The 17500-nt window shown below is 33.9% G+C and overlaps 1 protein-coding gene across 2 annotated transcripts in view; it reads right to left on the bottom strand.

Annotated features, from left to right (window-relative positions):
* Positions 1–17500, bottom strand: part of LOC106874042 (FMRFamide receptor) — a 242456-nt gene that overhangs the window by 33353 nt on the left and 191603 nt on the right. The window contains exon 1 of one of the 2 annotated variants that reach the window (XM_089354117.1): positions 7499–7518. The exons of the other annotated variant lie outside the window; for it this stretch is intronic. The gene's annotated coding sequence lies outside the window, so the exon portion shown is untranslated. Of the gene's footprint in view, positions 1–7498; positions 7519–17500 lie in introns of those variants that run through there. 2 annotated transcript variants of the gene reach the window in all.

Genomic DNA, 17500 nt, shown 5'->3' with positions numbered 1-17500 from the left:
GCGACTGTATTCAATCACTTAAATTAAATAGTTAGATAAGCACATGGCCTAAAATGTTGGTGGGAGGGGCTAGTCGATTACATTGATCCTTACTCTCGATTGGTACTTTATTTTATAGTACAGGAAAGGATGAAAGGTAGAGTCGATGTCGACGGAATTTGAACGTTGAACGTAAAACCGGAAAAATGCCGCGTGGAATTTTGGCTAGCGTGTAAAACCATCCTGCCACTTCACTGCCCGCTAATAGCTAAATAACATGAAGATTTCTAATGTGGAGGGTCGGTTGTAACTGGAGTCGACAAATACAGGGTGCGAAAATATTATGATAAATTCCAGTAGTTTTTTTTCAATTCAAAGATATTCACATTTCGAGTTTAGTTTTCTTTAATTTTATCAAATCGTGTTTCAATTCAATATAAAAAATAGAAATATCTATGAATCGGTTACATGGAGATAATGAGCAACTACTAAATTACAAATTCTTAGAATTATATGTAATGCATCTGTGTCAGCAAATTACATTTGCCAGGAAGAAGGAGGCAACTCTGCCTATCAAAATCAAGCATTAAAAAATTACTATGTAGACGCACAGACACACACACATATACATATAAATGTGTGTGCGTACGTATATATGTATATATGCTATATATATATATATATATATATATAAGTCAGTAAATAGTGGGGTTGTGTTTCCTATATATATATATATATATATATATATATATACTTAGATGCATGGATATGTAACTATATATATCACCAATTGCATATGAGTATCTAAGGAACAATCTTTCCATGCTGCACAGCAACTATGTTTTAATATAATAATAGAATGAAAACAATCCAAAATTAAATATGTATCAAAGTTCGAAGAACATTATATTTAATCGCAACTAAGATTCGTCGAATTTATAAAGAATATCATCGTCTATTCAACATTGAATATAAGTAATCAGTAAATAGGTGGAACCATCATTGCTGAAAACTATACGCTTCCTTCGTTCGGATCAGAAGTATAACCTCTATACGCAGAGGAATTACGTCTTCAGAAAACAGGTATGTAAGCCGTATGCACTATCTTAGTGTAACTGCTTTACTCTGTGCATAACTGAAACACTGTTTGATAAACAAATACAAAAGAAAACAGACTTCAAGACAATGTACTTTAACGTACATTAAGTCAAAATAGTAATATCGCTAAAACGAGAAGTATTCTGTAGCTAACGTATGTTTCAGTGGTCAATGAAAATTCACTTGGATGAATGAACAGATAAAAGTCTAAAGTTCTTTGGCTCTCTACAACTGATTTGGGATGACATGTAACAGACAAAAATCAGTGACCTCTAAAAGATAACCCGTTCAAAAGAAAGCTTCTTTCTCAACTAGAATACGATATAATAAATGGACTAGCAGTAAATTACATGAATGTAGCAAGCCAAGAAACATAAAACAGTATCCTAGACATTTAAGTGCCTTTTACACAAAATAGAAAATTAATCAGTTGACAAAAAATATAAACTACACAAAGCCAAAGCCGAAGATATTATCTACATCACATCCAGCTGTAGATTAATATTCCCTTGATAGTACATTCCGAGGAGGCCTGAGGCAGTAACCAGAGCAATCTGAGATAATGTGTGAAAAATAATAATAAAGATGAACATATGAAGTTTGATGGATCAAAAGAGTACCGGCGAAATTGAAGAATAAAACATCAACCAAATTAAAATGCAGTCGACCTGACATAGATGAATGGGGCTGCAAAATGTATGTATGCTTTGTTGTGGATGTCAGTTACTTATTTAGTATCGATGTAGTAAGAAATATATAGATAAAATCTAACATTTGATGAGGTGGTTCTCAAACAAACTTTCAAATTTACACCCGCCCCTTTTGGAGCGACATATATGTACCAGTCCAACTGGATCAAAATTTGGTAAAAAATCAGTTGATGGAGGAAGACTGTAATTCAATAATTCATACATTACTGGTTATAACGATATCTGAAACAATGTAAATTGCGAAGATCTTAAAATCTAAAAGGTCAATGGTTGTGCGAATATCAGCGGAGGAAAGACCATTTACTTTTTATTAAAAAATATTTTCTTTGCCATCATATCACCATGCAGGTGGCTGGCGCAAATAAACTCTAACTCGTGCGAGAAGCTATACTTGCATACATGCATTATATATATGCAAACGCATTTACATCATATACCCGTGCATTACATTGGACACAATAATGAAATAGAGATAGAGAGATAGTGCGCGTATGTGTGTGCATTTGTGTGTGCGGGCGTAAGAAAGATACTTCTCTTAATTTAGAGGCACCGAGAATGAATGTAATGAACAAATAGAGTAATTGATTGAGTGACAGAAATTTTATCATGCCAACTAACATACTGATGCGGTTAAAATCTCGTTTCACGACAGTTTTGGATTTCATTACGAAATGCAGCACTTACCAGCAGTTCACCGAGTTTCTCGATATATAGTGCTTGAACAATGACACAGTGGGAGTCAAGGCAGATTCGGATGCTGAATATAAAATGTCTTTTATGGTTTTCACTATAATAATACTTCATATTGCTTCTCAGTTTTGTCTACACACAATAAAATGTATGAAGTTTCGTATGGTTTCATTTTATTATTATATTCTGTTACTTTACATTTTATGTAACGATAAATCATACATTGATTCTGGAAATTCCTGATTGTCATTCTTCCATCATTTGGCTATTGGATAGCGACCATGGCGAAAGATTATACCAAAAAAATTTTCTTCATTTCTTTATTGAATGTTTTTTTTTTTTTTTGCCTAATATCAATTTTCAGTTAAATGGATGGAGTCGTGATGGTGCTTCATGCTTCTTAAACTTGAACACGGCACAGATAAAGGGAGTGAAACCATCAAACACCTGTCTATATTTTAATATCAAATTGGTCCAACTAGTTGTGACTGTATGATATACTTGGTATTCTAATCATGTATAGTATAATTAGATTTTTTTGTATAGAAGAGACACCTTCACCAGCATACAAAATTGCACGTGATTCAAAATTCTAGTGTTTTAACCACTTGTGTTTGATCAAGGCTTCTTGATACTGCCTAAGAATACCAATATTTCTTTCTATCAATGAGGAGAGTTCTGTGAAATCTTCCAAGCTGTTAAAACTATACGAAACATTTTCCTCCAATTGCACTCCATTCTCTTTTAAAATGAAGTGCCAACTGATTAATGCCGTCCGGGAAAAACACATTGCGATTATCACAGCTGGAAATACTTCGATATGGGATTGTTGGTTGAATGCCAACCCGAAGTCAAACATGGACTTTTACTATAATTAACAAAACTTGAAGTGTTACAACACAGCTGAATACTCCTTAGAGGTACACGTAGTACTGCGTATGCATCTTTTATCGTTGTAAATTTGAAGCGAATTTAATGTAAATTATGATACAGAAAAAATGATAATTCAAGAAAACTAAATATCTGTATCAGCAGCAATTATTCAATAGGAAGGATCATAGGAATATGTACTGTAAGAAGCAAATAAAATAACGTTTTCTCGCTAAAGTTTCCGTCATATACATACATATGTATTTGTCTGCAAAGCGAGCGACGAAACATTATAAATATAAATTTGACCTTGAAATATTTATCACAATATTGTTTATATTGTTTATATACTTCTTTTACTCTTTTACTTGTTTTAGTCATTTGACTGCGGCCATGCTAGAGCACCGCCTTTAGTCGAGCAAATCGACCCCAGGACTTATTCTTTGGAAGCCTAGTACTTATTCTATCGGTCTTTTTTGCAGAACCGCTAAGTTACGGGCACGTAAACACACCAGCATCGGTTATCAAGCGATGTTGGTGGGGGGACAAACACAGACACAAACATATACACACATATACATATATATATATATACATATATATATACATATATACAACTGGCTTCTTTCAGTTTCCGTCTACCAAATCCACTCACAAGGCTTTTGTTCTACTTACCACACAGCCACTCAGAGAGAGAGAAAGAAAGAGTGAGACACAAATCTTTTGTTCTAAAGAACAACAGCAGTGACTGTGTAAGGTGAACAAGAGAAGGTATAAAGGAAGATAGAGTATTGTTATAATCAAGTATAAGCGAAATAATGAATTAAGCATCTCTACTATTTTATACTATTGTATTTCAAAATAAATTGATCTGGTGTAATGGTCTACGCATGTGTCATTCATTGATATTTTCCGGTTTTACAAACACCAAAATTTTGAACTTAATGGGTATCTTAGTATTATGGCCTTCTTGGAGATGAGAGGTTAAGCAGGTCCTTGGGGAAGGAGAACAACTTTAGCAATATGAAAATGATAGATGAATGAGTGCAATTTGTCTGAAGAGAGGTAACACTCAAGCTAGGTTGACTGTAGTAGTAGCAGGATATGCAAAAATATTCCATTTGTCAGGTAATTTATTCATATAAGCGAAACGTTAAACTAAAACTATAAATTTTCATAAGATTTAATATTCGTAAACGTAATATCAATATATAAAAACTCTTTAAATCACCAAATACGTATCTTTGTATGTTTCACAAATCGGTGCATGAATAATGTAAGAGCAATTAAAGATAGATAGATAGATAGATAGATGTGTTAACTATACTTAAAAATGCGTCATATTTGTGTGTGTGTGTAGACTACGAATATTGTTAGAAATACAAATGTTTTTCTAAAAAAAAATCTGGTCATCTCATCTATAAATGCGAATATCTTCCTGTACTAGTTGCCCGATAATTGTTTCATATTCTGTATAACACGTCAAATGATTCAGTTCGGAGTAAATTCTATTCAGATAATCAAATAACGTTTCAAAAACATATTCTTTGAGATGGAGTCTTAACACATTAATACCAGTAATTCAATTTTTGTCGTTAGAATCATGTACGGAAGTTTTCATAGCATTCATTAAAAGCTAAAAGCAAATAAAAAATATCTTTGTTGAAGTACACAGAAATATCTTATTTTTAGTCAGTATTTCGAAAAGCGTGTTACCTATTCACTTGGCTACGTATTGAGATATCGAATTAGATGCTCAAAGTTTGAGATTTAATGTCATTGGAAGATTTGCAGTCATTCCCTGAAATATTATCTGTTTCGTCTTACAACTATAATTTTTATATAGTAAAACATTTTAAAGATATTGATAGCATAGTAGTGGGAGCTTAATAGTTTCTTTAAAACATTTGATTTATTAAAAGAAAATCGTTGTTCTTATAAGGATGATGGTGATGAATATGACTAGCGAGATAATATTGATGATTCTTCCTAATCTTGACACAAGGCCGACAAGTTTTAAAGGCAGTGAGTATGTCGTTTACCTTCACTCTGCCCCCACTTCCAGTACTCAACGGGTACTTGCGTCTAACGACCACGAAACGATGAAAGGCAAGCAAAGTTGATCTCAGCGGTATTCAAACTTAGAACCTAAAGAGACGGAAGAAATGCTGCTAAGCATTTTGTCCGACGCGCTAACGATTCTGTCAATTCGCCGCCTTACACATGATAATACTAATGGTTTCCAATTTAGGTAGAAGGTCAAATTATTTCAGAGAAGGGGGTTAGTCGATTACATCGATGTCAGTGTTCAAATATTACTTAATTTATCGACCTCGAAAGGATGAAAGGCAAAGTCGGCTGCTGAGGAATTTGAACTCAGAATATAAAGACGGACAAAATGCTGCTAAGCATTTTGATCGATGTGCTAACGGTTATGCCAGCTCACCGCCTTACTCATTATAACGACAATGGTTCCTAATTTAAGCTCAGGACGAACAATTTTGAGGGAAGGGATATGTCGATATCAGAGCCACGCGGATACCATATAGTTGATTGGATTTGAAATTAAAATGTACAAGAGCAGTAATAAATTACTGTAAGGTATCTTGTTCAGCGCTCTTATTATTCTGACAACCCAACTGTAACAAACATAATGATAATTCTTATTCTCATAGAAGGCCAGCTATTTTAAGGAGACGGTGCAAGTCAATAACATAGATTTCAATAACTTAGTTATCGAACCATCAAGTACGATAAGCAAAGTTGCCCTTGGTGGAATTTGGCCTCATACTGTAGAGATTCTGGGGAAATACAGCTAAGCTCTTTGTCCAACATGTTAACGATTCTGGTAGATCACTTCATTAATAAAAATTATGATAATGCTTTCATTATTAATCAGTAAGTGTATCCAAAATGATCGAACAATGTACAGAACGACACAACGCAATAAAATGTACAGATGGGAGAGAGATTGGACAAGTTGATATCAAGAGAGCGATCTTTCCAGGAGATTCGGTTATACCCTAACTATTTATTGTTTGTATATTACTGTTCTCCATCGTTCTGAAAAAATGGGAGCTTGTTACGAAATATAGAAAAACATGAGACCAATCAATCATCTGATATTTATGGATGATTTAAAGTTTTACAGAGCTAGCAATGGTCAAATGCATTTCCTTATTCAGCGTGCACGAATCTTTTCTCAAGACATCCAGATGGCATTATGATATTGAACTAAGAAAAGGATACAAAGAAGACAGCAGTGGAGAACAACTTCCAGATGATGAATGAATAAGAGAATGAACGAAGAGCGTTACAAGTATCTGGTGTTTTGTAACTAATTCAAATGCTGAACACCAAGATGGAGAAGAAAATTGCTTCTGAATATACTAGAAGAATTTAAAAGTTACATAGGTCTAGACTAAATGAAGGGAACCTGATTAGATAATAACCCACCAGACATCACTCTTCCACGGAAGGAGTCCAGGGAATGGACATGCATTGGTGTATCAGTATCTGCAGACAAAAATATTGCTGAGACAGAAGAGAAAGTTGAAAAGTACTAAAATTTAGGATCGGTAGTGTAAAGAAACCAGAGAGCTTCAAAATTGCGTGTGGTACCTATTGTGATCGGTGTACTTGGACCCATCTCAAAACGTGCACTATTCTGGCATCAAAAGCAGCAAATACCAAACTTTTTATGAAGTATTCAGATGGCAGTAATACTTAGCAGAGTTCGTGTTTTGAGGAAAGTGTTGCGTCTCTAAGCTGCGGGATGGAACTGCGATGTGACAAAGACATAGATGACACCAGTTAAGTGAATAAAAATATTACTACCACTACTACTACTAAGAAGACGACGAAGAAGAAGAAGGAGACGAAGAAGAAGAAGAAGATGAAGAAGAGTTTCAAATTTTTGCACAAGGCCAGCAAGTTTGGGTAAGTCTATTACATGGACTCCAGCGCTCAACTGGTACTTATTTTATCGACTCCGAAAGAATGAAAGGCAAAGTCAACGTCGGCGGAATTTGAAATCAAAACGTAAAGACTGGCGCGCTAACAGTTATGCCAGTTCGCTTCCTTAATAATAATAATAATAATAATAATAATAATAATAATAATAATAATAATAATAAAGTAAAGTTACTTACTTACTGACCCATCATGCTTGCTTGATTCCAGGATCGCAAGGAAAGAAGAAGAAAAACAAAAAAATAAAATCCCTTGAAATTTAAAATAGGAAGAATTTGGAGTATGCGAACAGTAAAAGTCGTGCCTATAATACTTGGTGCATTTGGGAACAGTAAGCAAAGATATAGGCAAATGACTGAAAGAGATTAAAATAAAATGCCCGGTAGATCTCCCACAGAAAGTCGACCACAAACCTAAAGGCATCGTCGAAAATGGAAATGCAAAGATCCTAGGGATTTTATGATTCAGTGCGACCATGAGATGGAGATTAGGAAACTGGACATAGTCTTAATTGAGAACGAAAACAAACTATGCTGGATCATAGATATAGCATGCCCAGCTGACAACGAGGTGAGCAATAAGGAAGAAAGAAAGGTCGAGAGATATGACAGGTTAGCTTGGGAAGTTAAGATGCTGTGGTCGATGAAAAAGTAGCAGTAGTAACAATAATTGGCGGAGCAAAAATCTCGGGAAGTACATGGAACAAATAGGGGCTGCAATAAGGGTGGAGCACTTGCAGAAAACAGCACTGCTTGGAACCGCGCGAATACTCCGGAAGGTGCTCGAAAAATAAGATGTGTTACTTTAGTTCACTGGTAGTGGACAGCTAACACTGTAATACATCTCCAGCGTTAGAAGCTTTGCAAAGGCAATAATAATAATAATAAAAATCAAAAATTAAAAAAATAAAATAATAATAATAATAATAATAATAATAATAATAATAATAATAATAATAATAATAATAATAATAATAATGCCTACAGAGTATCTCAACAGGCATGATAGAGCTGCACAATATATTCACTGGGTAATATGCAAAAACCTGGATAAAAACTGGTGGGAACACAAACCACCCCCAGTACTTGAAAATGATCACATTGCACTCCTCTGGAACTTCACCATTCAAACTGACAGAAAGATAGACGCAAATAGGCCAGACATCATACTGAAAGACTTCAGACAAAAATCATGCCTCCTCATTGATATGACTGTCCCAATTGATATAAACGTATCTGTCAAGACCTACGAAAAACTGAGCAAATATAAAGATCTTGAAATAGAAATTAGCAAAATGTGGAATCTGAAGACGAAAACAATACCTATTGTCATAGGTGCCCTGGGAATGACAGCGAAACGGGCTGATTACTACCTAGCTCAGATACCAGGAAACCCCAAAATAGCTGAAGTTCAAAAGATAGTGCTCATGGGAACTGCCCATATCCTACGTAAAATACTGTCTATGTGATCTCAAATTTTAAAGCAAACACATAATTTTCTTATGGTTTCTTAAACATTCACTTGAACAAAACTGTACAAATCCAAATATATGGTACCCTAGGCATAACACCTAGATGAACTTCTAACTTGTTGTCTCTTGAGGTCTCTGGGTGAGACTTGGATCCAACTTGTACAAATGCAAAACAAAAGTCAAACATAAAATAATAATAATATTTTCCAGTTAACACCGACAGAACGATCTAGGCTAATCGATCAGATATAGTCATTAAAGTCAGGGAAGAAAATACTGGTAGAATAATAGATGTGTTCCCACTAATAAAAATACATCTGTGAATGAATTTGACAAATTAAGTATACATAAGGACCTGTTAATTGAAATACAGAAGATATGGCATCATAAAGCGAGAACTGTCCCTGTTATTGTGGATGCCCTAGAAATGGATGTCAAAAGCATCGAGATAATATCCCAAGCGAACCATGCCTCAGAGAAATCAAAAAAATTGTGCTAACAAATACTACCCACATCATTAGAAAAACCCTATCAATTTAATGTCAGTGTTGTATTACGTGAAAATATCTTGCTATTGCCCCTGCCACCTCTCCTCCCCAAGCTTTCAATCATACTGTAACATCTCTTATCCTACACTCGTCCTGGAACGCTGGGCGTGTCCTGACAAGTGATAGTGGCTAAACAGGATAATAATAATAATAATAATAATAATAATAATAATAATAATAATAATAATAGTCTCCAATTTTTGCACAAAGGCAGCAGTTTGGCCGATGGATAAGCCGATTACAGCGACTCCAGTGTTCAACTGGTACTTATTTTATCGACTCCGAAATAATGAAAGGCAAAGTCAACATCGGCAGAATTTGTATTTCGTCCAGCGTGCTAACGATTCTACCAGCTCGCCGCTTTAAATAATAATAATAATAATAATAATAATAATAATAATAATAATAATAATAATAATAATAATAATAACCACCCATACTGATGATGATGATGAGAAGACGAAGAAGAAGAAGAAGAAGAAGAAGAAGAAGAAGAAGAAGAAGAAGAAGAAGAAGAAGAAGAAGAAGAAGAGTCTCACTTCTAACATATCTGAGTTTATAGTGATACCCACTAAGAGTGATATTCAATAACACTTTGAAGCTCTTTTTCTCTCCTCTGTATCCACCAGTACGACTTTCACAGAACCGGCGACCCACTCGCTCTTGTCACTAACCATAGGGTTCTCACTCCAGTAAAGTTCGGTGACAGGTCCGAAACAAAGTACAGCTCTAAAATCTAGAAGAGTGCTGCAATTAAGCACAGACATCCCGGAGTATATACAGAGAAAAGAACTCTCATTCGAATGATTGGTAAACAACTATTAAGAGACACAATACAGCCTCTGTCACACGAGCATGCTCGCTCCGCTCTTTGTCATTTCAATCCAGCAGGTTTTCTACCCTAGGAGCTGGTTGTTCTCGTACCTCCATTAATCAGGCATGTCGACCCCTTCATCTCTGTTTTTGAGTTCAACTCTCCGTCCCCTTAATAACAGCTGCTGCAGAACATTGGTCTCCTGGTATTTTCTTCCTGTTCATATCTGACCTGTATATGTTGATCTACAACAGTTTTATAGGAGAGTTAGTAATATCAAATTCACATGTCTTGAAAGCCACCAGTCACAGGAATTTTTTTTTAAATTCGGAAATACCATTTTATCTATCCTATATTTATCATTTCGCTCCTTTCATTTTATCTTCTTAATCGGTGTGTTTTTCATCTGTTTACTGAAATATGAGGTGATAGGTTTAAACCGGTAATCTTGCTACTGTCAATATTTTTCAGGATACGTATTTAACATGGCAGTTTCCTTATTGCATACTCCGGAGCAGATTGACAACTTAGATAATGAAACATTACTAAATTTACATCCGCTTCATTCCTAGCAGTGTCGATCCGTTCTTATTTCCGATCGATATATATTTATCATTAGGGTGACAGAGACAAGAATTAAGCGTTTTTCCTTCAAGTAATCGGTGACTATTTATAGACTGAAATGTTTGACCTTATTACAAAGTTAGAAATCAGCGTTTTACTTTTCTTTATTTTCCTAAGCATTTAAATACATCAGCTCACTTCGCTGAATAAATCGAGATAGTTCAAAGATAAATGAAGTTGAATTATACGCTAAAGAAAGCAAATCATAAATGTACTGATAAGATTAAGGTAGTGATTATATTTATAATGGAATGTGGTGAAGGAATAAAAGAACTTTTGGATTACCACGTGAATAAATAAATAACCTGGAATGAAAGCTATGGATGTTTAGTTGAAATGTCGCAATAAATATATACGTAATATGTCACTATTCAGCTCTAAATTTAAATGTAGTGCTAAATATTTGAGATTCTAGGTGTATACTATGGATAAACGATTTTATATACCAAACCAAAGTAACTGCAAAGACAATATTAAAGATGTTAAATCTATTTCTTCATGCCCTTTCACACATGGCATTTTTTGTTATCTTCACTTAATTTCCGAATAACAATAATAATTTCAAATTTTGGTACAAGGCCAGCAATTTTTTATTATTTTTTTTCTTTTGTGGGGGAAGTCGATTACATCGCCCCCTGTGCTCAATTGATACTTATTTTATCGATGTATGAAAAACTTTTCCCACAACTTCTTAAACCGTCAACAAACAATGTAATAGGACAATAAAACATACTTAAAGTTCTAATATCTTTCCACATGAAAAATGTTTTGATAATAATCATACTGTGTTAGAAAAGATTGAGACATAATATTTGCAAACCATAAATATAAAAGTGAATTGATAGATGAATTGATAGATGAAAACATGAAAAGATGTTATTTAAATTAACACTCATGAAAATTAACTATACATCTTTCAACAATCATTGAATGCATGTAACACAAACAGCGTAAATCTTCTCTCCAGTTGCTTCCTAATAATATTGGTAAAGACAAAACAAAATGCATCAAACATCTTTTCGAAAGTATTATAGTATTCCTGTAAAATTATAACTTTCAGCTAATTCTTTTTTCTTTTCTTTTACTTGACGAAAATCGACACAGCTTACATTTTTCTTTTTTGGGTTTTTTTTTTTTTCACTTTTCATTTACTTTTATTTATATTAAGAGTTAGCGTTGACATTGTTGAAATGCTTTCGAAATACATCTGAAGAGACCATAATTTGTTGCCTGTTCTGTTTGCATCTATAATCAAGCTCTTCAAAACTGTCAATGTTATCCGTCTCTTTACATGCAGATAAGCATTATACATTTCCTAGATGCTAAATCAAAAGCTCTAGAAAACTGAAGATCTACTTTCAATTTCTTGCAGAGTTGAGAGGGCGATTTTTTCTCCCTGGTGGGCCTATCTTTGCTATATTGTAAAGAAAGCTGTTTTGTAATTTCCTAGCAAGCTATAAATTTACTGAGCTCATCACGAAAATAAAAATTTCCAACAGAAATTATTATTTTGAATATCCTATTTAACATCGTTCTACAATTCAGATGTAGGTGTTTAGATAATAATATCCTACATAAATTTTCTTTTTAGGCAACTTGTCACTTAAAATACAGGAAGAATTAGCAAATTCGTCAATTTCGCTTCTGCAACTATACTAAACACCTCTGATTTCTATTTTTCTTTCCAACATCCCTCAACTGCTAAGATATTCAAACATATTCATGTGTATTTGCAGAATATCCATTATATTGGCTTGAAATTTTGGTACAAGGCCAGTAACTTCGACCCCAGTGCTGAATATGAGGAAGATTGAAAAATAACGCACAGAGTTCCTTTTCAAACAGGGTGAACGTTTAACAGTAAAAAAAAAAGGATAATACGACTAGGTAGAAAATGCTAAAACAATTTTATCATGAAGAACATTTTAGTACTGGTTTCCCTCTTAGCTACTGCTGCTTAAAACATCAAACGTCCGAACCAAATATGTTCTTGACCCTTTTAACATTATTTTTTCAGATCTGCTACTACCTACCCAGCCTTCACAAAGAAAAATTGAGAGACAGAAGAAAAAAAAAGGGAAAATCCTGCCTATTCGAAGACTATGAAAATATTAACAAAACATTTCATTTAATTTTTTGTTCAATTTAATTGTGTTTCTTCTTAATTAATATCCACCTTCCTTTTACTCTTAGTTGCAAAAGTCGAAAAAACTGAAACAGGTATTTCATGATAAAAATTATTTTAGCATTTTCTACCTTGTCTTATTTTCCTTATACACACACACACACACACACACACACACACACACACACACACACACACACACACACACACACACACACACACACACACACACACACATATATATATATATATATATATATATATATATATATATATATTTATAGTTTCAGCTTAGAGCTGCGGCCATGCTGTTGCACCACCGTAGGGTAAAACAGTAGGGTAAAAAATTGGATATTACTTAATATCAAGATAATACCAAGGAACATTAAAAGAATCAAGGAGATTCAGCAATATATATATATGTGTGTGTGTGTGTATGTAACACACACATAGATGTATATGAAATGAGCTAACGCACACCTGCCATTCCCTGTTTCATATTGCATAGCTGTGATAAATTACACTTAATCAGGGGAGATTATTTTATATTAAAAGGATGTCGCAGTAAGCTTTCTAATTGGACGAACAAGAAAAGAAAGAAAACTCTATTTAAGCAAACAATTAAGTGAATTTAAAGATAGATGTGTGCATATCACACACACATACATACACATATATATACATATACATACATGCACGCGTTTGAGAAGGAAGTGCCTACGTATATGTTTGTATGTGTGTGTGTGTGTGTGTTTAAGTATAATTCCTAGCATATGTAAATGTGTAGCTGTGTGTTTGAATAGGTTATATAGATTTTTATCGATAAATATACACGTACATATGTATATTTGAGACTTTAAAATTTGTTAAAGAAAATATTTCTCAAAGAATCTATCAGAGATTGTAGCTTTTATGCTTTTTCATTTACCAATTATATTTGAATCTATCGTTTTTTGAGTTTTTCTGCTTTATCAGGAACCTATTTTCCTTGTATTATTTTATTTACTATAACGGTAAGGGTGTATATAAATTTAAACATTGTTATACAATACGAAACCGAATTATGAACATGTGTGTTCAGCCAATATGTAACGTCTTCGATTAACCGTACTATTTGCAATTCATTGACGTCATTTATTGTGGAAAAAATCATGTTAAATACTCTGAATCAAATTCGTTCCGAGCGTTGAAATCACAAAGCAACGTTCTGAAATAACTGATTTTACATATTCAAAATTCACTGCTTCCGGAAAACTGCTAAAATTGGCGAAGACGGACACTCTTAGCTAAAGCAATTAATTTGTAAAATATTGATTTCAAATTTTGGCATTAGGCTAGCAATTTCTAGGTGTGGGGTGAGTAAGTCCATTGCATCGATCTCAGTACTCAACTGACACCTGTTTTATCAACCCCAAAATTATAAAAGGTAAAGTCGACCTCAGCGGAATTTGAACTCGGACTGTGAATTCTGATGAAATGGAGCTAAGCATTTTCCTGACATGCTAACAATTCTGCCACATACATTTATACGCATTCACACACATATTAGGCTGAAAAATTCTTTTGCATAAAAGGGATTCAAGGCTGTGAATGGGACTCGAACCCACATTTCCTGTATTTATAACAGACGATCTGCCATTGGACAAAAAGCAGCTCTTCGACTTTCTCCATTTAAAGAAAAAAACAGTAATATTACCAGCGAGCATTGTGTTGTTGACGTCATAGGAATTTTATGAACTTTCGAGAGGACATGAAATAAGACCTTTTGTAATATTGTATCTCGAAACACATCATATGTATGCGATGGACTTCCGCACTGTTTCTATCGACCAAATTTCCCGGTTATGTACACAAATAGTACCTTATCATCGGTGAAGAGAACTGTTCAGTTGTACGTCGATACCGATATGAAGTAGGAATGTCGTAGATGAGTTCTATTGTTGTTTAGCTCTAGGTCAACAGTAATCGAACAAACATAAACAAATCCGTTCTGTGTGTGATCATCGCTTTCGTATATCTTTGATTTCATCACACAATGGGTCAGAGTCAAAACCGCTGTCTAATGCATCTGAAAAGTGACCTCATTTGTTTCTGACTTAATTGGCATTAAGAATGATATTAAAAGTTATAACTTTCAAACCCAAGTTAATTTTACCTCTGAATCAAGAGTAAATTTATACATGCCATGAAACAAAGCAATTTACAGCATAATTTGGTTTTTACATTGACAATCAATAAGATTTAACAAAATTATAACAAATCAAACTTTGGACGAATCATAGAAGAATATAATGGAAGCTTATAGCATTTTCAGTCTTAAAATGACGATAGCCACTAACTTAGCTACTGCTATTTTTTTTCACTACTAATGTGGACTGAAAAAAATAACTTCTGTATGTCATTCGGAAAATGTAATGAAAATCGTTTTTACATTATGATTGGATTATGCATTATATAGATTTAAGAGCGTCATCAGTAATATTGTTACTGGGATTTCCAACCTGTCCAACAAAAAAGATACAATCGATAAAGTTGTGTTTCCTTGGCACCTCGCCTCACTATAAATTAAAATGAGGTTCACAAATCTTATTTCAGTTCATGTTAAATCCAATTTAGATAAATCGAAAAATAAAAAGTGTTGTATCATACATATATATATATATGTGTGTGTGTGTGTGTCTGTGTGTGTGTGTGTGTGTGTGTGTGTGTGTGTGTGTGTGTGTGTGTGTGTGTGTGTGTGTATGCGTGCGCGTGTGTGTTATAATGTAGAACAAACAGTAAAAACCTTCGTTATTTACATTATTTACATTATTTATTCTAAGAAGTTTAAATCTCAAGTTTTGAAGATACCCACAATTGTATATTATAAGCTAAGGATGGATTTATAGGGGTACAAAAATTGACGTTTGTCTAGAGGTAATTATACGATATTAAGATGGTCAGGTTGGGTAGAAAACACCCTAGAAAACGACATAAAATAGCCTAATCGCTAAATTCATGATGAAGAATTATACGATTTAGTAACTTCAGTAAAGAAGATTTATAGAAAATGTGTAATAATTCAAGTATCAAAAACTAAAATTGTTTATTTACTTAATTAGCTTGTATCTATAATGACTTCAACCCAATATTAACTAAAGGAAAGTTAATGCTATAGGGTATACTACCTATGCACTAATTATAAACTAAGAAGTACGTAATAGGTTATAAGACACAAAATTAATAAATTGCTACTCTCTCTTTTACTTGTTTCAGTCATTTGACTGTGGCCATGCGGGAGCACCGCATTTAGTCGAAGAAATCGACCCCAGGACTTATTCTTTGTAAGCCTAGTACTTATTCTATCGGTCTATTTGGCCGAACCGCTAAGTTACGGGGACGTAAACACACCAACATCAGTTGTCAAGCGTTGTTGGGGGACAAACACAGACACACAAACATATACACACACATACATATACATATATATACATATATACGACAGGCTTCTTTCAGTTTCCGTCTACTAAATCTACTCACAAGGCATTGGTCGGCCCGAGGCTATAGTAGAAGACACCTGCCCAAGGTGCCACGCAGTGGGACTGACCCCGGAACCATGTGGTTCGTAAGCAAGCTACTTACCACACAGCCACTCCTACTTTCTAAAATATTTAAAAGTTCGAGTGGAACTATGTACACACGATACTCTAAAGTCTAATCTATTATTAATCAAGTTACTATTTTCTTTATGCTTAAAGATTTCATATTTTTCTATAGAGCAACGTACTTTTAACTACAGTACTACGCGATAAGATGTCCCCTGTTTCATTATCAACGGTCGGCTAGTGAGCAACCCTCCCTAAGTTGTCAGCCAACATCTTGTTTTAAGTTTTCCTTTACCAAACCTCATGAGTTTATGAATACACCAACCATAATTTCTGTCTGCTCTCTCGCCCCTACTCTAACAGATAATTCCCTTTATTCTCTTAAGCTTTAGATATACAAAGAAAAAAAAACAAATAAAATTAGTGACAGGCGCTCTCACTCATTCTTTGACATTTTATCACTATTATCTTCCATGGTGTGGCTAAAGCAAGATGTTCTCTGTCTGTCTCCTTAATTTCTTGGAGAGTTTAGATATAATTATACTAATGTGTCCATCTGTTCTAATTCAATTAAATTCTATGTTTTTGTGCAGCTGAGGATTGCTGTGCATTTTTAAATTGATGTAACGATTACATTGTTCAATTAAATGGAGTTGCATGAAACGATCGTACTGCATTACCTCTGGATATCCTTGTTGCTTATTTTGATTATATATATATATATATATATATATATATATATATATATATATATATATATATATATGACTAGTGTCTGAGCTTGTCTAAATATGCAGTTAACTGCATATAACTAATACGAATGAAATACGGCAGAAATACGTTTTTAACAATCTTACCATCATGGGCGACTTTCTTCTGCTACTGATATATTTCTGTGTTCTCTAACACTATAGGTCTATAAGTTATGTTATCGCAAGACAAAAATATCTCTATTTTAACTGTGATGAATTAGCATATATATGTATATACATATATGGCTACATACATAACTTTA

The sequence above is a fragment of the Octopus bimaculoides genome, chromosome 6 (genome assembly GCF_046866305.1).
Source record: "Octopus bimaculoides isolate indiv1 chromosome 6, ASM4686630v1, whole genome shotgun sequence".
Taxonomy (NCBI): domain Eukaryota; kingdom Metazoa; phylum Mollusca; class Cephalopoda; order Octopoda; family Octopodidae; genus Octopus; species Octopus bimaculoides.
This window is presented reverse-complemented; position numbering and strand designations above follow the sequence as displayed.